Source organism: Ochotona curzoniae, unplaced genomic scaffold (genome assembly GCF_017591425.1).
Source record: "Ochotona curzoniae isolate NIBS_2020 unplaced genomic scaffold, NIBS_Ocur_1.0 contig_3520, whole genome shotgun sequence".
NCBI lineage: Eukaryota > Metazoa > Chordata > Mammalia > Lagomorpha > Ochotonidae > Ochotona > Ochotona curzoniae.
This window is the reverse complement of record NW_024465894.1, coordinates 25,197,535-25,222,872: the sequence shown is the minus strand read 5'-3', so window position 1 is coordinate 25,222,872 and position 25,338 is coordinate 25,197,535. Positions and strand designations below refer to the sequence as shown.

Below are 25,338 nucleotides of genomic sequence, written 5' to 3'. Positions count from 1 at the left end.
TTGAGTACCACCTTCATGACTGCTGTTTTGTCTAAAGCCCTCCACTATTACTTACTTTAATTCTTTTCATTTTGCTCACCCTCATTTACTTAGTTTGTCTTAATGATATCTCTGAGATGTGAGCTAGTTCTATTTTTTTGCTGACAAACACAAAAGTAAACAGATGTGTGTACTTTGTAAGAAAACTGCTCAGCCATTTGTGTCATAAACAAAAACCAAAAACAAACTCCTGACCCACTGTGGCACACACCCAGCAGCTTGGCAGGCATAGCTTTCATGAATGGCTCAATCATCCACAACTCCATGTGGTTGGTCACATGCCCACTGCTGCCCCAGCAGTTAGGTCTACTCCCCTGTTCGGATTGGAAGACTCTTCTATGGAGAAACTGCCTGGCTCATGATATTTGGAAATCCTCCCAGTGATGTTGGCCCACTTCCTGATTCTACTGGGAAACCCCCCTGGCACATAAAGCATTCAGTTCTATTTTAAGTGCTTTACTATAAATAGAAACAGAGAGCCAAAGATCATCAGACATTTGAAGAATGCCTCCTGCATAAAAGGCAGAGACAAAAACAAAGACAGAAGAACAAAGGAACGCGAGGGACACAAACCCAATGTGGAGATCATAGGCAAACTTCAAAAATCCAATAAAATTTATAGCCTTAGATTGAAAAGTGTTGCATCTATGAGGTCATGACAAAACACTCTGAAAAAAACACCAATTAGGTAATGAGAGAGGACTTTCATAGGTTCTCATAAGGAAGTTTGGAAAATGTACAAGAGGAAACCTCTCAGAAAACGGGAAAAGATTTTTTTTCTTAAAAGGAATGATAAGGGTCTTGAGCAAATAATCTACATAGCCAAAGGGTAATATCGATGGATGTGTGATACTTATTCTGGAGACTCAAAGGAGAAAGACGGAAGATAACCATAACGAAATAGTAAGTGAAAAAATTCACAGCGGAAGAACATTCCTCGCTGTTAAACAATCCATTGAGTGATCATCTCTCTGCAGCTCAATGAGATCAGAAGATCCTATAAACAGGCTCCAATAGGGAAAGAAATGTCACTTATCAATACTGTTCGTGACAGTTCATTGGACTAGTCACAGCAACATGCGTGCTAGAATGAAGCAACTGAGCTTCAACCAGGAATCCAAAGACACCCACATTGTAAATAATCGTGAAGGAGAAATGATATTTCCAGACATGTCCCCCAAATGAAAAGTATTTGTCTCCTCCCAAGTGCTTTTTCACAGGAAATCACTAGAGTTCAGAGTCTTATCAAAGGAGGAAGCAAGCCAAGAGAAGACATGAGAATCCAGAAACGGTCGGCACAGGTAGAAATACAAGTTCAGAATGTCAAAAGAATGGCATCCCTAAAGAATGGCCTGCAATAGTAGATGAAAAGGGGTATGACCAGCAGGCATTCAACAAAAGAAATAGAACAAATAAATTATGTGATATATCTGAATATTTGGAAACGCTATCCATGGGTATTGGCAAGCATGATGAAAAAAAAAAAGTTCAGAAAATTCTACAAGTGAGAAATAACAACAAAATGAATCATTGCGCGCACGCACACAACCCTAATTTCCCACTTGGTTCTGGAATAAACCATCTTTCTCATGCATAATGTGAATGTGATGATTGACTTAACTGAACACTGCAGTGTGATTATATTGAGAAAATAGAAAAGGGAAAGGAGGAATGATATATAAATGCATTTAGTTCTTATTTAAGATAGCAGGAAGAAAGTCCATGGACCATACACCAGATGACTTCAGAAAAGTACACGCAAACGTTGATAAATACCAGAAAACACGGGGGGAAGGAGGGGAAAGTGAGCCATAGGGGCAACAGGAGTTGAGGACAGCAAGGGCTAAGACCTCTACCACTGAGGGGAACATTTCAAACCATGTTTATACCTTAGGCGATGGGCAAGAGTTACTGGAGGAGGCATAAGTTGTGGCAGAACCATCTATCCAAAGGCTCCCTCCTACACAGGGTATCCCTAAGTGGATGAGGATATTCTGCAAGGGAAGAGATGAAAAGCTGTGCCTACACCCCCCATGCCTTTCGGGGAACTCTTTGCTAAACTCACAGTGCTGAGCTCCTGTTCACTTGTGTTTGCAGGAATGGACCCTTTTGGAAGTGAGATGTTGTTTTTCCATGGCTACAAGGGTTCCCACATCCCAACCCACCATGCATGTGGTGGGGGCACGGCACAGGCCCCAACATGCTTACCCTTCCAGTAGGCCAAGCCTTAACTGCCAATCTTGTGTAACATGATGGCAGTGCTGCCTCTGGAATGCTTTATGGACTGGTTCTGTCTCCAGCTTCTGACAGGAATCATGACTTAGCTGGGGACGCAGCTGGTGGGAGAAATGGCAATGGACACCAGTCGCACGTGACTACCTCGTGTAACTCCATTCTTCCTTCCAAGTCCCAAGTCCTGTATATTTTGGTTAAGGAGATTCCTTATCCCCAAGGAGTCCTGTGGAGACCTCACTGTGGCTCACCCTGGCAGCAGAATAACTATGTTGATGCCATGGACAGACTTGTATGTAGCTCAGCCACTGCCGCTTCCTCAAGAGACAGTGTGTTGTTGTCTGTCATTACACTACTAAGATGTTGGTGTGGTCTCCCACTGGATTTTTTTTTTTTTTTACAGCAGAGTTAAGGTTTCACTTATTAGAAAAAATAGAACAATATTTATGAGAAAATAGAGTCAAAAAAGTCAGATATAGAGAGTCATTGCAATTCCACCATTTACTGATTCCATGATGTGCTGGTAAGATGTTATTAGTTTACATAATAAAAGATTTTGTGGGGCCTGGTACAGTAGCCTTATAGTTAAAGTCCCCGCCTTGCATGCACTGGGATTCCACATAGACACCAATGCATGTCCCAGCTGCTCCACTTCCCATCCAGCTCCCTGCTTGTGGCCTGAGAAAGCAGTGTAGGATGGTCCAAAGCCTTGGGACCCTGTACCCTCTTTGGAGGCCCAGAAGAAACTCCTCTCTCCTGGCTTTGATCGGGCTCAGGCCCAGTGATTGTGGCCCTTTGGGGAGTGAACCAGCAGATAGAAGATCTTTCACTGTTTTTCCTTCTCTCTGTAAATCTGACTTTCCAATAAAAGCTTAAAAAAAAATCTTTAAAAGGAGAGAGGAGTGAGGTTTTGCGGCTTAAACTCAGGAGATGGCCATGCAGCAGCTGGTGTCCCAGCCGTGCCTACCATCTTCCCAGCTGAACAGTCAACAGTATGGGCTGTTGTTGCGAAGCATGCTCTTTGCCTTCAGCACGTCAAGTTCAGAGAAGTTATCTGCCTTTCTGTGCTTGAATTGTAAGGAACTTGGCTTGCAGACTAAGGGGCTGCCTGTGGCCTTGTAATTTAACTGTCACTAGTAAGTCTACATTAATGTCTCTTTACTGTTTGTTCCTGCAAAATTCTTGCCCAGTATATAACATCAATGCGTTTATTTCAGGAGCTTCCTAAAAATGTATGTGTTTTTTTTTTAAACAGTAGGACTCCCTTAACCAACTTCCTTTCTCAATGTAACAGATCACTCCATGAGGCAGACCTTCCTGTTTGTTGAATGCGATTGGCTCTAGAATCCTCATCATTCTGTGTCCTACCTCCATATCAAGCGATCAGATTAGGAAGAATGCCCGACCTAATCTCCACATAGCATTTCCAACAACCCCTTTTCTTCTCCAGAGAGGGGAAAGTGGCTGGAAATGGAATTAGTAACCCATCGTGTCAGAGACATGCAGCTGCCACAGAGGTCGCTGCACTACAGGGTTCGGAGAGCCTCGGGATACAGGTAAGCTTCCTGGGGATGTAGGAACTTGCCCTGCGTGACCCTCCATCTGTGACTTCACTAAATCCCTAATCAACAAACCAAAAGACGGTAGGACAATGTGGCCCCGAGTTCTGTGAGCCACTGTAGCAAATTAATCAAACTGAAGGAGGTCATGAAAACTTCTAATGGAGAGCCATTGGTCAGAATTACAGGGGACAGTCTGCTAGCTGTAATTAGCACGTGAAGAAGGAGGGATGCCTGTGCGACCGAGCCCCCGGCCCATGGCATCTGATGCAATCTCCAGGCAGGCAGAGGGTCAGAACTGAGTTCAATTACAGATCATGCAGTTGCAGTTTGCCAGAGAACTGCACATCACGTGGGGGAGGCCGGCATGCACGGCGCCAGAAGCCCCACACTGAGCCGTGCGAGAGCAGGAACACAGCTCGGGTTTTTCCCCACAGGATGGGTCATTATAAAAGTTTTTGAGGTCATGAAGGCATGAAATCTTCATTATCATGGTGGTTACACTGGAGTACAGTTTTGTCAAAACTTAATAAACTGTCCACTCGAAACGGGTATATTTTGTATGTTAATTATACTGACTTTAAAAAAAAAAAGGTACTCAGTAAAAGTAGAAGTTTGTTTCCACCCAAGGCAGTTAAACTTGGCTTTAAACTAGGACCACAGTCACAATTTTCAACAGTCTCAATGAGTAAATGTTACAGTAAATGTTACTACTGCCACTTTTATATGGGAAGAAATGGACTTTGAGACTCCAATGGCCAGTTAAGGGTACAGAAGATATGTTTGCTTTTTGTAAATTCTGAAAAACACAAGCAGGTGGAGTATGCAGGGCTAGGTTGGGCAGCCAAGGGGTATCTCAATGTCCAGGTGCTGAGGAAAGTAATGCTGAAGAGGGAAGGTCAAGGTGGTGGGGGGTGTGCATGCTGAACGGTCGTGAGACAACTTGTGCAAGCTGTGCACAAGCCTTTCCGAGGGCGAGTCTCCAAGCATTTGAAACCCCACTCAGGTGGACTTGGGTCCAGAGTCCCTTACAGAAACAACAAACTTATTTTCTTCTTCTTCTTCTTCTTTTTTTTTTTTTAAAGATTTGCTTTATTTTTATTACAAAGTCAGCTGTACAGAGAGGAGGAGAGACAGAGAGGAAGATCCTCTCTGTCCAACGATTCACTCCCCAAGTGAGCACAACAGCTGGTGCTGTGCCGATCCGGAGCCAGGAACCAGGAACCTCATCCAGGTCTCCCACACAGGTGCAGGATCCAAAGCATTGGGCCGTCCTCGACTGCTTTCCCAGGCCACAAGCAGGCAGCTGGATGGGAAGTGGAGCTGCCGGGATTAGAACCAGCACTCATATGGGATCCTGGCGCGTTCAAGGCGAGGACTTTAGCTACTAGGCCACGCCGCCAGGCCCAACAAATTTATTTTCAGTGAATCAAATTCAGGCTGGAGAGAGTGTAACGACTTCCAACAATAACCTAAGGCAGACAATAGCCATAACTTTCTTTAGCATCAAGCGCAAGAGTTACTTGTGGACTGGATGCATGTTGCACACCAAGGCTCCACAGCTGGTTAGAAGCGGAGCACCAGTGGAGCAGCACGCAGGCCCGGGGCCTTCACCTCTGTGTTGTTGAGGGGAGGCAGTAGAGGGCTAGGGATGCTGTCATGTTCGAGTTGGATCCTGAGAGAATCCTACGACCTTTCTGCACCCCTATTTCTGCATTCATAAGACAGGAGCAAGGATCATTCAGCCCACAAGGGACTGCTGGTGTGTATTTGTAAAGCGCTCTGGCACATAGCCAGATGTGTGAAAGTGTTGTGATTGTGATGGTGTGCCCAGTTAGTCATTAGTGCTTCAGCTAACTGATACAGCATCCTGCTGTTTCTGTGACATACATGTGTAACATAAACGCACCTGTTCGCAGGACAGGCACTGCCTACATTAGCTCGAGGAAAGATTCTCAAAGTCTACTAGAGCTATCTTCAATTTTAAGAACATCCAGATTTTTGAGGCGGAGCATTTAGTAAAACGTGATTGATATTAACAAGAATTTCGCCTTGGGGTGGCACTGCAGCATAGCAGGTAAAGGTGTTGTGACAGCAGGTGAAGCCGCTACCTGAAGCACTGGCATCCCATATGGGTGCCAGTTGGAATGCTGGCTGCTGCACTTCCGATCCAGCTCCCTGCTAACGTGCCTGGGAAAGCAGCAGAGGATGGCTTAACTCCTTAGCTCCTTGCACCTAAGCCTGAAGCTCCTCACTGCAGACTGGCCCAGCTCTAGCAGCTGCAGTCATTTGGGAAGTGAACCAGATGATGGAAGACCTCTGTGTGTGTATGTGTGTATTTCTAACTCTGCCCTTTAAGTAAGCAAACAAATCTTTAAAAAAAAAAAAGAAAGAAAGAAAGAAAGAAAGAAAGAAAGAAAGAAAGAAAGAAAGAAAGAAAGAAAATTCAGCCTTGTTACAAAACAGTAAGATCTTACTTATTGTAGTTACATAAGGTTTTTAGATAACTCAGTTACGAGTGCAGGCCAAAGTTTTATGACAATCTTGCTGCAGGGAAAAGAATTGTAGCAGGCTAATTTCAGAATTTACTCTTAGTGGGGACACTTTGTGGGGACAATGGTGACGTGATCATTGTTAAGCTGAATATACAATGGTGGGACAAAGTCTGATTGAAGCTCCTCAGAGTGTTTGTTGGCATTTAGCTGTTGCGATGACTGATTATTTTCGCATAAATGGTTTCTATCGCAGAAGACTTCACCAGAAAATTGCTTATGCAGTTGATCAGAACAGCAATTTCCTCCCTTGAGATTTGTGTATAACAACTTTCAAAAAAAAGTTCAATACTAGATAAGATTTGGGTATTTTTTTCCTACCATACGCCAGAGTATAGGCACACACAATAAAAAGGCAGGGAGAAAAAAGGATAGATGTCATCTGCTCTGGCTTCTTCGGAGTGATGGCTTACAGCAGCATTTTCCTTTCCTTTTTTGTTTCTTTTAAAGATTTGTTTTATTTTTATTAGACAAAGTCTGATATACAGAGAGGAGGAGAGACAGAGAGGAAAATCTTCTATTCGATGATTCACTCCCCAAGTGACCTCAATAGCCGGTGCTGCGCCAATCAAAAGCCAGGAGCCAGGAACTTCTTCCAGGTCTCCCACGCGGGTGCAGGGTCCCAAGGCTTTGGGCCGTCCTCGACTGCTTTCCCAGGCCACAAGCAGGTAGCTGGATTGGAAGCAGGGCTGCCGGGATTAGAACCAGAGCCCATATGGGATCCTGGCGCATTGAAGATGAGGACTTTAGCCACTAGGCCACGCCGCCAGGTCTGAACATTTTATTTTCTTCCTTGTTTGCATTAACAAATTTACCAGTAGATCCATGCATTACTTCAGTAGTTCTAATAGTAAGAGATAAATGGGGATGTTTTTGTTCCTATTCACTATGCAACATTTTCTGCATTATAAAATGTCTGATTAAGAGCGTGCAGGCTGGGGGCGAGCAGGGCTATAACATCATGATGCTGAGTCAAGGGAGACAACTTCCCCTAAAGGAGGACGTGGAGACCAGCAGTACCACGGTCACTGAAGACGCAGAAGCCGAGGTCGTCTTGTCTGTTCTCCCTCTGTGCATCAAGAGGCTCCAAATAAACAGCAGATGTGCACGTGCCACGCAGATGCTCATCACCTGTACTCCTGCCCAGGGCCCTAGGGTAGCTGGACTCAAAGACCCGCTATCTGAACTAGATTCATCCGACTGCAGAGAGGGGCTTCTTCCGTATTTCTACTGAGACATCTGTGCATATTGAATAAAAAGAAAACACTAGGTGATCTAGAGGTTTACTGTTCATACAATGCTTTCCCTCCACATATCTCCTATGGCCACATCAGCAGGTACCTTCCCCAGTCAACCTGTCCTCATGCTGCTGCCCCAAAGGACAGTCTTGTGCTTGCATAATGACATCCTGTGCTTGCCTAATGATGTCCTGTGCTTGCATAATGATGTCCCGTGCTTGCATAATGAAGTCCTTTATACAATGTGTGTTCCAGGACCCTTAGAGTCCCAAATCACTGATGCTGCCAAAATCTATAGAAACTACGTTTTTTCCTACACATACATACCTACAATAAAGTTTAATTTATAAATTTGTAAATTAGGCAGAGTAGGAAATCTTAAGATTTGATTAGAGTTTACAGCCTTTGTGTATATTATTGAAGAACCATAATTTTTCTACTTCCTACTTGCTGAATTCTTTATTTGATGGAGGACTGAACTTCTGATTCTAAAATAAAAGTATGGCATCATAAAAATTTAAAAAAGAAAAATGAGAAAGGAAGAAAGAGGAAGGAGGGGGGGGAGGGCAAGACAGAGAGGGATGGGGGCGTGAAGTATCACGTTCTTAAAACTGTATTTTATAAAACTCATGAGATCTGTTCCTTCCACATAAACAAAACCAGAAAATAGACATTATGAGAACAAAAATAATAGAGCAATTATGAGAGTACAAAAAGCTATTTAAAACTTCTGAATTACTTTTTTCTGGGATCCGTTTAATACTTTTGATTATGGTTGTATCAGGTAACTGAAATCAAGCAAAGACGCACTGCGGATCTTGCCACCCAACCAAGACTCTAGCTATACATGCGCTGCACCAGAATATTTTTCTTTTGTAGTGAATTGAAATGGGTTTGAGTCTAAATATCATTTCAGTGAACAAATGAGAAGATCGGTTTTGGCTGATATTTCTCAGGCAGAACAGTTTAGTTTGATTAAACATAAATGATACGGGAAAATCAAATATGGCCAAAAATCGTCTTTGTTTATCACTTTCATATTATCTTTAGCAATTTTTCCATTGATCATATCTGGTAACAACTTACACTTTACTTAAAAATAAAGTTGTGGTCCTGGTGGCTAAAGTCCTCGCCTTGCACGCACAGGAATTTCATATGGATGCAGAGGAAATGGTGAGTGCGAAAACCCTGAGCCTGGAGTCAAGGGTGTTGAGGGACCCAGAAAAAGCCACCTTGGTTAGGTGACATCACCAAAAGACAGGAAAGGGGAGTTTGTGCAGGTCTGAGGTGCCGAGATCATAGAGGCTCTTGTAGGCCATGGTAAGAAGTTTCCATTTAATTTTGGCTGAAGGGAAACATGAAAAGGTATCAAGTAGAGGAAGGATGTGTTGACTGATGTCCCCATGCAAAGCTTTTTCTGATTGTGATGAAGAGAACAGCTGGCCATGGCAGAGCACAGTGTTCAGGGCGAACCGTTGGAAGGCGGCAGTCAAGACATCTTGAGACACACGGATGAGACAGCTTGAGCTAGAATGGTGGGGGTGCAGAAGTTGAGAAATACCGGGATTCAGGATACTTCTGCATAGGGGAGGAGTAAAGGGAGGACTTGAAAACTTCTGTGTTTTTTCACATAAGCAACTAGGTAAAGGGTGCTCTTCCCGGGGAAGGGCAGCCTGGAGGTGGCGGATGAAGAGATAAGAAACTATGAGTTCTCTTTCAGACGGAAGGGTTTGCTAAGGCCTTGTTCGGGGACACAGCAGGGGAGTTTCGCAGGTGGTCTAGATTTTGCAGGCAGTTTGGGCTGGAGATTTGGGAGACAGATTTTAAACAGATGCACTAAGATCATTCATGGAGACGAGAAAGCTCTGAGCCAAGCCCTGAGACCAACAATGTTCAGAGGACATGAAGAGAAGTCACCGGTGATTCCTAACAAGAAACCAGGGATGGATGAGGAACATGGGAAATACAAGGATACAAGAATCCAAGTCAAGAAAGCGTGTGGTTTTAATCTTTCTACACCTTACTTGTCTCTGTTATTTGTTATAAGGGATTTATTCGTGTAAATGGAGCCTTTGCATGTCAGGCCAGACTGGATTTCCCTATACTCCCCATGAGTAGCATACATTTAATAGATATGCTCTCCCAGAAAGAAGGTGGACTCCAAAGAGCATTTGTCCATGTGTGGACCAAAAAAGCATCTTCTCTTTCCCAGCAAGGCTGTATTTGTTTTAGTACCAAGGAGGTATTGCCTTACTTAGCTACACATACACATTCACAGAGCTAACTAAGCTCAGGGATTAAAAACTTTCAGCAACTCAGAAATTGGTTTGAGGAGAGGGAGTGCCACATGTTGCCACACCCAGCTCTCCTTAAGCCTTGGGTGTTGGAGCTAATCAGCTAGTAACATTGAAAGGCTCCTTTTATGGAGGGCTCCCCACCATCACTGGACTCATTTTATATAAATATTTAGCCAGGCAATAAACTGGACAGCCTATATTACTCAACATCAGCCTCAAAGACCTTCCTGATTTATATACACAGCAACTTGGTAGAGCAATACATTTTACACGCATGACATGGTCAGCGATAAATATACCAGCGTAGGTCAAACCCTATTTGATTCTCTGCTTTTAACTGTCTCGGGCTCTGTGTGTTTCATGAATCAGTTGGATGACTTAGATAAACAACATGCATTAGTCTTTGTAAGTACAACATGCCTTGAACTTTTCTCAGATATTCATTGCCATTCATCATCATAATAGTTGTTCTCCCTTGGCCATCATTAAGATTAGAAATGTCCTTGAACCATTTAATGATATTCCACAAGACTGGACAGACTTTTCATGCCTTGATGAATTGCGACCACTCAGCTCAGACGAATGAAATTGGATATCCTTTAATGTGCCTGATTGACTTGAAGGAGTTTAGGGAAAGAAGTACTCCAGGATGAAAACAGCTTCACGGAATAGCCACCCGTTTGGGGGGAAGATGCATAACTTTATGCAAAATGTGATGAATGGGTTAGTATCTACCCTGTTAATTGCCATGTTTATTATTTCTTTGTTCATATTTCTGAACACTGTTTCATCTACAAGTATTTGTTTATTGAAGCACTCATTACAATCCCTGAAAGAGGTACAAAATGATTTTTTTTCTTCAAGGTCCAAGCCATTTGACTTGTAACCAGCCACATATCAAGAGAAAGAAGACTTAAAAAGAATGCTGGGATAGGACACATTCCAAACTACTTTCAAGCTAAGAAAAGAGAAAAAAGCCAACCCCCCCCCCAAAAAAAAAACAACAAACCAGCCAAAACAAACATACAAACAAACAAAAAAACCTAGTTGCCTCTATTTTGTGTGGTCCTGCATCTCTAAGTGGCCACTGTGATAATGACAGAATGTTCAAATGTCTGTGTGATATAAGTGAACAGATGTCAGAATTTCTATCATAAATATATTTACCATTTCCACAAGTATGTTAACTACATAGACTGTGATACCACTGCAAGTGCTACAGTTAGAGCTGACTGAAGAAAGGATACGTGAATCATCTCTCAGCTTTTCCAAGCCATGATCTGGAACCACTGGATCAGCATGGACACTACGGTGCATCTTAGAACACTGCATGGAATCCAAAGACCAGCAACCAAATGATGGACCTGTCACTGGCCGTTTAAATTCATCACTTACAGGAGCATCTGCTCATTTCTGGATTCATCCATTATCTATTGCCTGATTTACAATGTGACAGGAAGTATTGTTCAGATCCATGAGAGAACAGAATATGAAAATTTAATCCCATGATAGACATTGCTTAGTAAAAATTTCTTTCCAAAGTTGCTGTATGAGTCAACTGAAATATCAAACATAAAAAACATGGGATCATCACTGTGGCTCAGCGCGTTAAGCCACTGTGTATGACGCCATCCTCGTTCAGCAGAAGCGCCCGTTTAAGTTCCAGCTTCTGCAATCCCAATGCAGCTTCTTGGGGATGCATGTGGGAGGGCAACGGATGATGGCCCGAGAGCCTGAGTTCTTGCCACCTCGCATGAGATTCAAGCAGAATTTTCGCCTCCTGGTGTCAGCCTGTTCCAGTCCTGGCTATTGTGGACACTTGGGGAGTAAATCAGCAGATGGAAGTTATTTCCTCTTAATTATTATTCTTAATAATATAATATCAATTCTTAAATCCAGTTCAACTCTACTACCACTTACCCGCCTTGTGCCAATATGGTCAAATGTTTGCATTCTATGTATTTCAAGCTGGCAACACTCACGGTTTGATACACTTGTAAAATTAATGAAGAAATTAAAAAAATATGTATGGTCTTTATATTTGTCAGTGCTATTTATTTGTTCATTTGGCTTTGATTTTCCATCTGGGACTATTTGTTCTCAGGATTTTCCTTTATTTGTTTACTGAATGGCAGCTCCGGTAGCAAAACATTCCTTCATTTTTTGTTTTGTTTTGTTGTTTTTATTTTCTGGAAATACATTTTCCTTCATTTTTGAAAGATAGTTTGGCTGGATACGAGGTTTTTGGTTGGTAACTGTTAGTTATTTCAGTGCTTTAAAAATGTTGTGCCACTGCTGATAGCTTCAATTATTTCTGGTGAGAAAACAGCTGTGAATTTTCTTGGACTTCCTTAGTGAGTGACAAGCTTTGCTTCCTCTTGTTACAAAAATGTGCCTCTTTTCTTTGGGTTTCAACCTTTTTTACTTACGGTTTGATAGTCGGCAGGTCTGTGTTTCTTCTGTCTGGAGGTTGTTGAGCTTTCTGAGTGTGCCCATGGGCACCTTTCAGCGTACTGGGGGACTTCTCAGTTGCTGTTTCTTCTTCTTGGATCTTTTCTCCATCCTCTTCTGTGCATGCTATCGTTACATCTATGTCCGTGCACTTACAGGTGTCCCAGATTCCTTGAGTCTCTTTTTCCTTCGTTTAATTTTTCTTTTGGTTATTTTCCCGACTGTTTCATCTTTACGAGTCCATCAAACTTGTTCATCCTTTTTGCTACCAATTCAAACTATTCTGTTGAGCCCCTCTGCGAAATTTTTAAACTTCAATTGTATTTTCAACCCGAGAGTTTCCATTTTTTCATCTCTATGGTAACATTTTCAGTTTGATGAGATGCTGCCTTCACACCATACTTAATTTCTTTAAGCATGGTTACATTTAATTCTTTGAACTTGCTTAGAAGGACCACTTGTTAAATTCGATATGTGGTCACTCTTCATGGCAGTTTCTGTGGCCTGTTTTTAATATGTTTTGATAATTATTTACAAATTTCTGTTTATTTTACTGTCTTGTGACTTCTGTAAAGAAAAAAAATTAGAGACATTTCAGCAACTCTAGCTATTTATTCCTTTTCCAACACTCTAGGGCTCATTTTGTTGTTTTTGTTTTTTACTTACATGATCTGTGACTTGGCCAAGCTATTTTGGTGAAATCTAATTCTCCCATAGTGTGAGCTCTTTGATGTCATTCCTCATAGGATGCAGCCTCAGGATGCAACCCAGAATTATTGTAAATTTAGCAGCGCTGTCTTTGATTGTGTCTTTCCACCATCTCTCTTTTGTGGAGTCTACTGTTTTGGTATTACATACAGCAATTAGTTTCCACAAATTACCACTAATTATTCTTACTCAGAACAATGCTTTGGGATATAATTTCTCAGTGATATGACTTAATTAAATGGGGTTGGGGTAGCTTATAAGACTAGTTTTGAGGTTTGTTCTGATCACAGAAGGGTTATTTTTATTCTTATTTTTAATAAATGTTTATTTCTATTGAAAGGTCAGATTTATAAAGAGAGGGAAAGACAGGAAGAAGGATTCCCCACCTGCTGCTCTACTCCTCAAGCAGCTGCAATGGCCAGAACTGAGCCGATCCAAAGCCAGGAGCCAGGGACCTCCTCTGGGTTTCTATGTGGGTGCAGGGTCCTAAGGCTTTGGGCCACCATCCACTGCTTTCCCAGGCCACAGGCATGGAGCTGGGTGAGAAGCGCAGCCTCTGGGACACAACCTGCACCATATGGGATCCTGGTACATTCATGGCAAGAATTTAGCCACTGTGTCATTGCACTGGGCCTAGGTCCTTCTTCTTGGATGGCCCTTTCCTGGATCTGGCTGGTGAGCTGGCTGGCCTATAGGCTGGCTTCTTGATCTTATTTAATATGTTCTATTGTTTACAAGAGCGCCATTAGGCTTCAACCTCATACAAGGTAAACTTTAAAATAGTCACAAAATCATATATGATTTCTAACCATTTGTTTGACAGATTTAGAAAAGTATTTAACAAAACACTGAAGTTTCAGCAAAACTGGTAACACTCAGGCTTTACTTGTTTTATGATTACTTCTTCATTGTTTTTTTTTTTTCTTAATTAGTTCCCAGTGCTCATCTCAGCAGCACATTTACTAAAACTGGAGTTAGTTCCCAAATTTAAGGTGGAGCAGGGGATATTTGTCTTTTTTGTATCTGTCTAATTACATCATTATGACTCCTTTCTAATTGCTATCATTGTGATGCAAATAAAGAATTCCATTATTTTATAGCTGAATAATATCCCATGGCATATGCATGTACGTGCACACACACACACCCCACATTTCTTCTTTATCCACCTTGGATGGCTCGATGCTGACTGTTGTGAACAGCATTGTTCTAAAAATAGAGGTTCAGATATCCCTCTGACACAGCGTGTATCTTTTCTTTGGTGTATGTACGTTAGTGCTGGAATTGCTGGATCCTATGCTAGAGCCATTTCCAGTTCTTACAGACATCAAACTACATCAGGACTTCCCGTTCTCCATGGTCCCACCAACCTTTGTCACGGCGTCTTTGGGATCATTCCCATTCTGATGCAGGACACTGTGCTTTTGAATTGCATTTGAATCACATTACAGCTACTAATCTTGAATATTTTTTCATATAATTTTTGCTATTTTTAGTTTTTCTTTTGAGAGCAATCCATTGTGGCCCTTTACTCATTTGGTTGTTTCGGGTTTTTTTTTTTTTGAGTTGCTGAATGATTTCATGTAAGAATCTTCTCTGTTCTGTTAGATATCTTCTCACTCAATTCAGAGGTCTAGTAATTATTTCCTGTGCCATGCAGAAGCTTTCTGAGTTGCACACAATCCCATCTGTCTAGCTTTGCTTCTCTTGCCTGTGCTCTGGGAGTCTCATCCATGAAGTCAGTACTTGCATCAATGTGTTGAGGTATTTCCTCCACATTTTCTTACAGAAATTTCATCATCTCAGGTCTTAAATTCAGATCTTATTCCACACTGATTTTTTTGTTGAAGAGGTATGGATCTAATTTCATCCCTGTGCATGTATATATCAAGTTTTGTGTTTTTTTTAAAGATTTATTTTAATTATTTTTTCATTGGAAAGGCGGATATACAGAGAGGAGAGACAGAGAGGAAGATCTTCCATCCGATGATTCACTCCCCAAGTGAGTGCAACGGGTTGATACTATGCCGATCCGAAGCCAGGAGCCTCTTCCGGGTCTCCCACGCGGGTGCAGGTTCCCAAAGATTTGGGCCGTCCTCGACTGCTTTTCCCAGGCCACAGGCAGGGAGCTGGAAGGGAAGCGGGACTGCCGGGATTAGAACCGGCGCCCATATGGGATCCCGGGCGTGCAAGGCAAGGACCTTTAACCATTTGCGCCACCACGCCGAGCCTGTATACATCAAGTTTTAAAAACACCATTTAATGAAGAGGTTATCCTTTCACATATGATCGGGGTGTCAAAAATTAGTTGGCTAGACATGAATTCATTTCAGGGCTTTTCATTTTGTCCCATGAAATATGTGTCATTTTTGTCCTAATATAATGTTTTAATTACTATAGCTTTGTAGTATACTTTGAAGTCAGGTGTTGTAAGGCTTCCATGCCTCCAGCTTTCCACCGCCCCCCCCCCCCCATGATTGCTTTGGCTTTTCTAAATCTTTTGTGAACCCACACACATTTTAGGATTTTGTTCATAATTAATTCTGTAAAGAGTATCATTGTTGTGTTAATAGGAATTTCATTGATTATGTAGGTTACTTTCTGTAGAAAGTTAAATTTTCCATGTATGATATCAGGTCATCTACAAATATGGATATTTTGACTTCCCCCTTTCCAATTTTGATGCCCTTTAGTTCTTTTTCTTTCCTAATTGCTCTCACTGAGATTTTCAATAGCACATTGAGTAAGAGTGTGAAAGTGGACATCCCATTTCAGAAGCAAGAGGAAATACTTTCAGCTTTTCACATGTAGTGATTTTGGCCGTTGGTTTGTCATACACAGCTTTCATAACTTTGCAGTATGTTCCTTCTATACCTAATATGAGAGGTGAATAAAACAACAAAATCAGCCAAATACAAAGCTAATTATTCGAGAAGATACACAAAATAAACACAGCTGTAGACACATTAATAAGAAAAAATCTTAATGAATAAAACTAGAAATGGAAGACATTACAACAGACACCCCTGGGGTAATAACGATCATAACAAATTGCTACGTACAACTCTGCACTAACAAATTGTATAGCCTTCTGCTCTGCTCCTTGTTTCTTGCCTCCTGCTAATTTGGGGCTTGGTTTCTCCCAGTTTGTCTAGGTTCTTGGGATGCCTCATCTGTTGAGTGGTAACTGGCATTTACAACTTTGAGTCCTCTATAAACATGATACAGCCTTCACTTATTTAGACCTTGTTAAATTTCTCTTATTATTTGTAACTTTCCTAAGAGCACTTAGACATCTTTCCTTAAATTTATTCCTAAGTATTTTAACATTTTTGCTACAGTTTTGCATAAAATGGCTGTCATGGAGAAGATGTTCAAGAGCCAAAATAGTAAATTTATTTCCCTTTGTGCACAGATACTGATAGCTTTACATTGACTATCTAGAGTGTTGGGTTAAATCTTGTGGAAAGAATCTCCACCTCTGTGAGAAATATCCATGTCTAGTGTGATAGAAATCTGTTCTTAGTGCAAGAGTGAGAATGGAAGAACTGTGGACTTGCCATCTTGAAACTGCTGTGTCTCCTCTAACCTTGAATGTAGCTCCAGTTGGAAACCCAACCAATGAAAGGCATAGAGAGGCCATTTTGAAACACATAAAAGCAAGATGTTGTTCGGTAGAATGATTTCTAAGTGGGCATGGACTATCTTTTAATGCAGGAATTTTCCATCTAACAAAATTTTCAAGCAGAAACTACATGGCCATTTCCCAGTAGCAATGGAGTGAGAGCTGCTGTAATAAATGCATGGTTGAATTAAAATAAGTGTATTGTTATGAGGTTATATGAACCTAACTCCTTAATATATGTAAACATTAAATAAACTTTTATAATAAGAAACATCTGTGCTTCTATGACTATCTAGTGCTAGAAACGGTTTTAGCATATAAGGCTCTGCTGTCAGTCTTATGAGAGACATCACAACTTCCGAGTTTAATATAAAGTTTCAGTATGTATTAAATAATCTTTGTTGTCTTTTCTAGCTTTGTAGTTTGAACATACAAAAGTTAAAAATCAAAATCCTTGGAGCTGCCATTGTGACGCAGAATGTTAAGTTGCCATCTACAATACTGGCATCCCATCTGGGCACGAGTTTGTGTCCCGGTTGCCTCAGTTCCAACTCAGCACCCCGCAAGCACACCTGGGAGAGCAGCACAGCATGGGCCAAGTGCTTGGATCCCCTGCAACAGAGGCCTGCCTCCTGGCTTTAGCCTGGTGCCGTCCTAGCAATTGTGAATAATCAGGTGGTAAATCAATGCAGGAAGACTGTCTCTGCACACGTGTGTGCATGAACACACATGTGTAGAATTAGACCCCTCCCCACTGTGTGTGCTACCAAGCATTTTCAATAGCATAAGCTACATATTAAAGCATCAACATACCTATCAAAAAGAATCTGAGGTGGAAGAAGATGAAGAAATGGAACACAGGATGCTCCTACTTACACTCATGCTACTTACAATGTTTCTTTTACTCACTTCTACTTGAAAAGCAGATTTTATGCAGAAAGGAGGAGAAACACAGAGATGAAGACAGAGAGAGAGAGAGAGAGAAAGAGAGAGAGAGATCTTGCATTCACTATTTCACTCCCCAAATGGCTACAATAGCCAGAACTGAGCTGCTCTGGAGCTGGGAGCCAGGAGCTTCTTCTGGATCTCCTACATGGCAGGCAAGGGACAAGGACTTGAGCAATGTGCTGCCTCCAGGACATAAGCAGAGAGCTGGATCCGAAGCGGCGCAGCCCGGACCCGAGTCAGCCCTTGTATAGGGTGCCAGACCAGCAGCTGGATGATTAGCCTGCCATGCCGCTCAGACAGTCCCTACTGTCCTCTCACATTCTCTCCCACACGCAATGGAAACAGCCTAAACTGCCAGCCACTGCTCATGGCACAGCTATCATTTAGATTTCTAATGTGTAAAAAATGCTTTCTCACTTGAAAACTTTGGTAATTGGGGTTTTACATCTTACTGGAGCTAGAAACAATTAACACTGACTTTGATGCTTCTCCTCCAGCCTCAACATTGTTAATACACACCAAATGAAACAAAGCACAAAACATGAGCAACATGACCTGGACATAAAGGCGGAGGGTGGAACCTGGTCAGTAACTCTGGATCCAGTCCTCGCTGGCAAAATGATCCTGCTTTGGCTTCTCTGTGACTTAGGCCGGGCCAGTGGGACAGATAATGGCTGCTCCTAAGTTTTAATCCTCACTGAAAGGCTGCACACTAAATCATGGCAAGGACAATTAATCCAGGGAAAGAAGTCAATGACATCCAAATGATAGAGAGAGAGGTCAAAATGTCCATATTGGGCCCAGTGCGATAACGTAGTGGCTAAAGTCCTCACTTTGCATGTGCCGCCGGGATCCCATATGGGCATTGGTTTTAATCCTGGTTGCCCTGCTTCCCATCCAGCTCCCTATTTGTGGCCTGGGAAAGCAGTAGGGAATGACCCAAAGCCTTGGGACCATGCACCCACATGGGAGACACGGAGGATGCTCCTGGCTCCTGGCTTTAGATTAGCTCAGCTCTGGGCCTAGCGGCTACTCGGGAAGTGAATCATCAGATGGAAGATCTTCCTCTCTGTCTCTCCTCCTCTCTGTATATCTGACTTTGCAATAAAAATAAATGAATCTTTAAAAAAAGTTCATATTTGTAGATGACAGATTTTTATGCATATAAAATCCTGAACACTCCACCAAAAAGCTGCCAGTGCTGATACATGAATTCAGTACAGTTTCAGGTTAGAAAATCAACACACAAATATTGCTTTTCCATATAGCAATAATGTGTTTGCTAAAAGAGAAATCAAGGAAGAACTCAGTGTCATAACAACCACACAAATATACATTTAGGGATAAATTTAAACAAAAGAGGTCAATTATCTTTATAACATAAACTGCAAAATAAAAAAATACCAGCAAAAGAAATCAAACACACAGATATTCCATGCTAATGTGTTGGAAAACATTAATATGTTAAAAATGATGATGTTAGCCAAAGTATGATTCACATTCAATGCAATGCTCATCAAAATACTAAATGATATTCTTCACAGAAATAGAAAAATGCTTTCAATAATCATATGGGGCTAGACAAAAGCCAGACTGGCCAGAGCAATTATGACTTGAAAAAAGTAAAAGCTGGAGACATTGCAGCTTCTGAGTTAAAAACTGTAATAATTGAAAGATCACGGTACTGGCATAAAAAACACAGAGAACAATGAAACAGAATAAAGGAGATAAGACAAACCAGATACAACAGCCAAGTGCCTTTTGACAAACACACCAAGAACATACATAGGAAAAAGAAAATTCTCTGTATCAACTGATGCTGGCAGAATTGGACACACATATAGAGCGGGTGAAATCAAATCCCTATCTTACAGCACACAGAAAAACTGAAGTATAAAAAAACCTTAAACATAACAGTTGAAATTATGAAACTGGTATATGTAAAGATACAGAAAATGCACCCAGACACAAGTGGGGGTAAAGACTTTGTATAAGATTCCAAAATTAGGCCTGACATGATAGCCCAGTGGCTAAATCCTTGCCTTGCATGTGCCAGGTTCCCATAGAGGTGCCAATTCATGTCCTGGCTGCTCCACTTCCCACCAAGCTCCCTGCTTGTAGCCTGGGAAAGCAGTAGAGGATAGCCCAGAGTCCTGGGACCCTGCACCTGTTTGGGAGACCCAGAAGAGGCTCCTGGCTCCTGGCTATAGTGTGCTCAGCACCAGCTATTGCAGCCACTTGGGGAGTAAACCAGCAGATGGAAGATCTTTGTCTCTGCATCTCCCTCTCTCTGTATACCTGCCTTTCCAATTTAAACAAAATGAAATAAATTAAAAAAAAAAAGACTTCAAAATCACAGGCCCGTCTCAATGGACATCTTACAAAGGCAGCGTCTGCTTTGGTGCTCTGGGGAACCTTGAGCTGCATGAGTGTCAATGGTCTCTACACACCTGCAGAGCCCGCATGAAGAAGGAAGCCAGCTCAGCTGTGCCGGAGTCCCAGCTGAGCCCTGCACATAGCTCACCACCCAGCTAAGAACAACACGTCGGCAGCTACCAACAAGGAGAGCATGGAAACCACTTGATGGGGAGGCCATGTCCAGTTCACAGAACTGTAAGCAACTGAAGCTGTTGTTTGTGCCACCACGGCGTGGACTAATAAATACCTGAGATGACCCCACGAGGTTTGGCCTGCGCACCCGGAGGGCTGCAGTTACCATGAATGAGAAGGAAAGAAAGCTGGCTAGTCGATTTAGGGGAAGATTTTAAGCGAAATACTAAAACCTTGCAACTCATACAAAAACAAAGAGTGCATGTCAGTCTCAATGGATTAGAGCGAGTCCTGCATTGCTAGGTTTCCCAAGGCTAGAAAGAAAAAACAATTTAGGAGTTACTTGGTCCATTAAGTGCTTTGTTTCCATTTCAGTTTTAAGTCAATGACTAATACGTTCATCTTTCCCTACTAAAAAAATATTTTCAACTACATTGTTTAGCACTAAAAATAATGTTTTCTCAACGGCTTAGGTAAAATGGCGAATCTAGTTTTACAAATGTATGTGCGTATATCTTCACACATTAATTGCAGGTATTTATGGGAAACAGCTGATATTTCATTTTAGGTACATAATCTGTAGTGATCAGATGAGGGTGACTGGCTGAGGGCCTCCTAACGGCCATCCCTGGCTGTGCAACATCGCAGTGTGACAGCATTGTTCTTTTCCTTTGCAGCTTTCAAAGCTCTGCTGACAATCAGAGAACCTCCCGGGCAGTTCAAGGCAGCAGAACCCTCCCAGAGTTTCTGGCTTTGCCCACTGTGGTTGCAGGGCTCTGGTGCCGGCACCACGTTAAGAAGAAACCACCGCGCTCGCTTTCGCTTCCCAGCTTTCCGCAAACTGGTCACGGTGAACCACCTCGGGCTTGGCTGCTGGTGTTCTGGAAGCATAGTGTGTCGCCTTAGAGAAAAGCCTTTGCCAATTTTAGATTTAATCCTTCCTGTGGCCATACACTTTAGAGGCAAAAGCATGTGGAAATGAGAAACTGCCTGGTCAACTTGGTCAGTCTGTGGGTCTGTGATCATAGCCATCTGGTCTAACTAGGGACCTGAACCCAAATGAAGTGTTGGGGAAAGGCAGTGTATGCCTTAAAAATTCTTAATGTTCCAGAACAAATATTAATATAAAAGGATTAATTTTAGGCTGCCAAGATCCCATTCATTCCCACTTATAGCTCATTCCACTCACTCACCAATACCTCCTTGCCCTGGTTCATCAGCTTCTGGGAAAGTTAAGAATAGAACCAAAGCAAAATAAATGAACCCTACACACAGACCTCTATTTCCTCTCGACTCTGCCTTTTCTTGAGCCAGTTAATTTCTCCTGAGCTCCGCCTTTGCTTGCGAGAGAGGAAAGGCTCCCCCCTGCATTTCCCATGTGGGTTCCTCATGACAAACCCCTGAGATCTTCAGCTGCACAGAGGGGGCTTTGTGGCACAAAATGACTCAATGTTGCATGCTCTATCAGCTCCTGTGTTTGACCTGCTTAAGAACAATACAGGGATGCGCTTTAAAAAGTGGATTGTAATATATATGGACACCCAGGCTTGAGATGGCACTGTGGTGCTGCTCATGCTGGAGCTGGGTCCACAGCACAGGCCACGGCCAGCTGCTGGTTTGGTCTCCTCAAATCTCTTACAAGTCAGGACACACATTTGACAAGTTTCTTTCAACTACTGTTAACACAATTCCAAGTGACCTTCTTCACAGTGTCCATCAATCTTTGATGTACTGCTAGTCTTCAACTTCCATACATTCATCCATTTCTAGAAAGAATTTGCCTGTTTCCAGCAATCTGGTGTCTGTTAACCTTGAGTTGGCTGCAAACTTTTCTTTTTTTTTTTTAATTGGAAAGGTAGATATACAGAGAGAAACAGAGACAGACAAGATCTTCGCCCACTGGTTCACTCCCCAAGTGGCTGCAACGGCCGGAGCCCAACTGATCTGGTGCCAGGAGCCAGGATCCTCCTCTCGGTCTCCTACGTGGGAGCAGGGTCCCGAGGCCTTGGGCTGTCCTCGACTGCCTTCCCAGGCCACAAGCAGGGAGCTGGATGGGGAACAGGGCTCTAATCCAGGGCTGCCTGGATTAGAATTGGTACTCATATGGGATCCTGGCATGTTCAAGGTGAGGACTTTAGCCACTAGGCCACTGCACCAGGCCCCACTTCTCTGACTTTTATGGAACATTCAGCCTTATCACTTTGGGAACTTGCATCAGATGTTACTAATGAAGATGGTTCATGTGGAGCCCAGTGGAGGAAGAGAGGCTCCAGTGGTGTACACAGACTTCAGTTCACCAGAGCCATGCAGCAAATAATACATGGAATATGCCATGTGTTTGTTTCAAGTTCGCCAGAAACAACCCCAGAATAAGGGGTTAAGAACAGGCAGTTCTCTTGGGAGATGGGTCGAGGAAATCAAGGAAGAGGAGCTGAGAAGGTTAAAACAGGAAGAATGCTGATAAAAGTTTTAAGTCAGCCACCTCAGCAGGATAGGGTTGGAAGCAGAGAAGGAATTCTAACTCCTTGTGGGAAGTTTCTGACAAACAAGGCAAAAAAACATACCTCAGGTTTATCCCACCAATGGAGCAAGGGAACTGGTTTATTTGCTCCTTATTTCTGTGGAGTTGATTTATGTAAGTACTGGTTCCTGGTGCTTCTAGCCCACCGTGCTCACACAAAAGAGATGCCTCCCATGGTTCCAGGAAGACTCCCCTTCACACAGCAGTGCATGTAGCAGCACACGGAAGCCGCAGAACTCAAGGGCGACGGCAATGACCTGCTCTAGAACACCTGCCAACGCGGCTTCCACGGGCTAAGGTCCTCCCGCAGTGCTCACTGCGTGGACCCACGGCCTGAGAAAATGGGCAGTGACTGCATCCCAGGATGCTGTGGCGGATGTCCACAGACACCTTAGGACAACAGTGTGTGCGCTGAGCCACCGCTGTATGAGAAAGCAATAATTCAGGTACTATGAAAAGCTACATGTCTAGACAATTCTTTGATATTCCTAAATGAAAACGGACGACTTTTCTGTTAGAGCGTTCAGTACAACTGTGTTAAAAAGCAGAAAATTACACATAAGATGTTATGAATTGTAGCCTTAAAGTGGGACTGTGAGTTAATTTCTAAAATAACTTGAGTTTTTATAAGAATGGATGGCTACTGTGATTACAGAGAATCAAGTTCCCAGCTCCTAGAATTGGCCCAGTATGACGGCATTTAGCGAGTGAGCCACTGAGCAAGGTCTCTCTCCCCGCTCCGTCCTTTGCTATGCCCATGTGCACACACACACACACACACACACACACACACACACACACACGTCTCTTTGCCTTCTAAACAACACAATTTCAAAACTGATGAGCAATGCTAACTGAATGCCTTCTTCACTCTTCCTTTCAGTCAGTGCATTAAAACATGGATTAATTCTTATCTGCATGTAACTGGCATGCAATGTCACCACTCTCAACTGTGAATCAAGCAAAAAGGTGTTGAAGTACTGCAGAGATGTGCCCAAATCTATGACCCCAAACTCATTCACTTTACTCATCTAGGAAGCACTTATGAATCATCCATACAGACGCGGCACACGAGCCTAACAGATGCTGACATCCGAGTTCAAGTTTACACTTATACAAGTGGTCATGAGGAGACGAGTTCAAACCTACCATCGCAGAAACACTAAGGGTAGGGAGAAGTGGAAGGGGTGACAGAGGGACAAAGCCTTGAGCGGGCCATCACATGTTGGCAGCACAGGTGCTGTGTGTGCCTTGAAGGACAGCACGTACACCTGCCTCCTCATCCAGCCTTGAAGACATCCCCACTGCTACTCCAGAGCTGGGTCACAGCCAGGAATCCAGAACGGGCTTAATTATATTCACAGGCACACACACACACAATCTCAGCTCTTAAAATGCAATCAACTTTAGGCATGGAGTTAAAATCACCCATGTTAAAAGAGGGACGCAGTAAACACGAATTCAGAATCTTCCTGATACAGAGATCAGGATTCTTTCCTTACCCATCACTACCCTTTCAACCTTTGCGTGGAATGAGTTGATTTTATATGCACACTGTCCCCTGGCTGCAATATCTGATCTTTAACATCTGGTCTCACAATGAAGGAACTTATCTGCATCACATTTTAGTATACATGATTCTAAAATCAAAACCATTTTTATTGTTTCTTGTTCTTTTGCCTTCTGCCTTTGCAATACTCCTCAAACCAGAATTTTTTTTTTTTTAGAGATTGGAAGAATAAAGTGTTTTTGAAAGATTTGTTTATTTTTTATTGCAAAGTCAGATATATAGAGAGGAGAGACAGAGTAAGATCTTCCATCTGATGATCCATGCCCCAAGTGGCCTCAACAGCTGCAACTCAGCTGATCCTAAGCCAGGAGCTTCTTCTGGGTCTCCCACGTGGGTGCAGGGTCCCAAGGCCTTGGGCCATCCTCGACTGCTTTCCCAGGCCACAAATAGGGAGCTGTATGGGAAGCTGCGCCACTGGGATTAGAACTAGTGTTCATATGGGATCCTGGAGCGTGCAAGGTGAGGACTTCAGCCACTAGACTACCATGCAACGGGTCCCGGAGAATAAAGTTTTGACAAACTTCTCAGAGAAGCTGTGCTCTTTAACACTGACTAGTTTTTCAACTCTTCATAAAAGTCATCTTTAACAAGCTCAAACTTTAAACACAAATAGAATAACATCAAAAGGAGATGAAAGAAGATGGCATTCATGGCGAAATAGGTCAGCAGGTTTTCAGACTCCAAAGTGTCCTGATAGTTTTACGTGATCCAGTCCAGTTCCTGAAGAAACCCTGCCGACAGGGTAAGAGGTCCCTGAAAGCTTTTGAAGCCAAAGGCTTCCCACCAGTCCGCCCATCCCCGCCCAAGTTCCCGGACTCACTGACAATGAGCAACAGATACCACGGCACCGACCTGTCTACAAGAACACCAGGAGACAATGTCATCTGCCTGTATGAGGAGTACAGATCAGCAACTCTCCAATCATTCACATTTACTCACACCCACTCCATTTTGGTTGCCCCTCCATATAATTTGGCCATGTATCGATGTCAAGTGTGTAATTTCATCTGAGGTTTTATCAGTTACTGCCCAGAGCCATGATTACACC

At 42.7% G+C, this 25,338-nt stretch overlaps 1 protein-coding gene across 2 annotated transcripts in view; it reads right to left on the bottom strand.

Annotated features, from left to right (window-relative positions):
- Nucleotides 1–25,338, bottom strand: part of TASP1 (taspase 1) — a 233,377-nt gene that overhangs the window by 31,048 nt on the left and 176,991 nt on the right. The gene's annotated exons all lie outside the window — the stretch shown is intronic.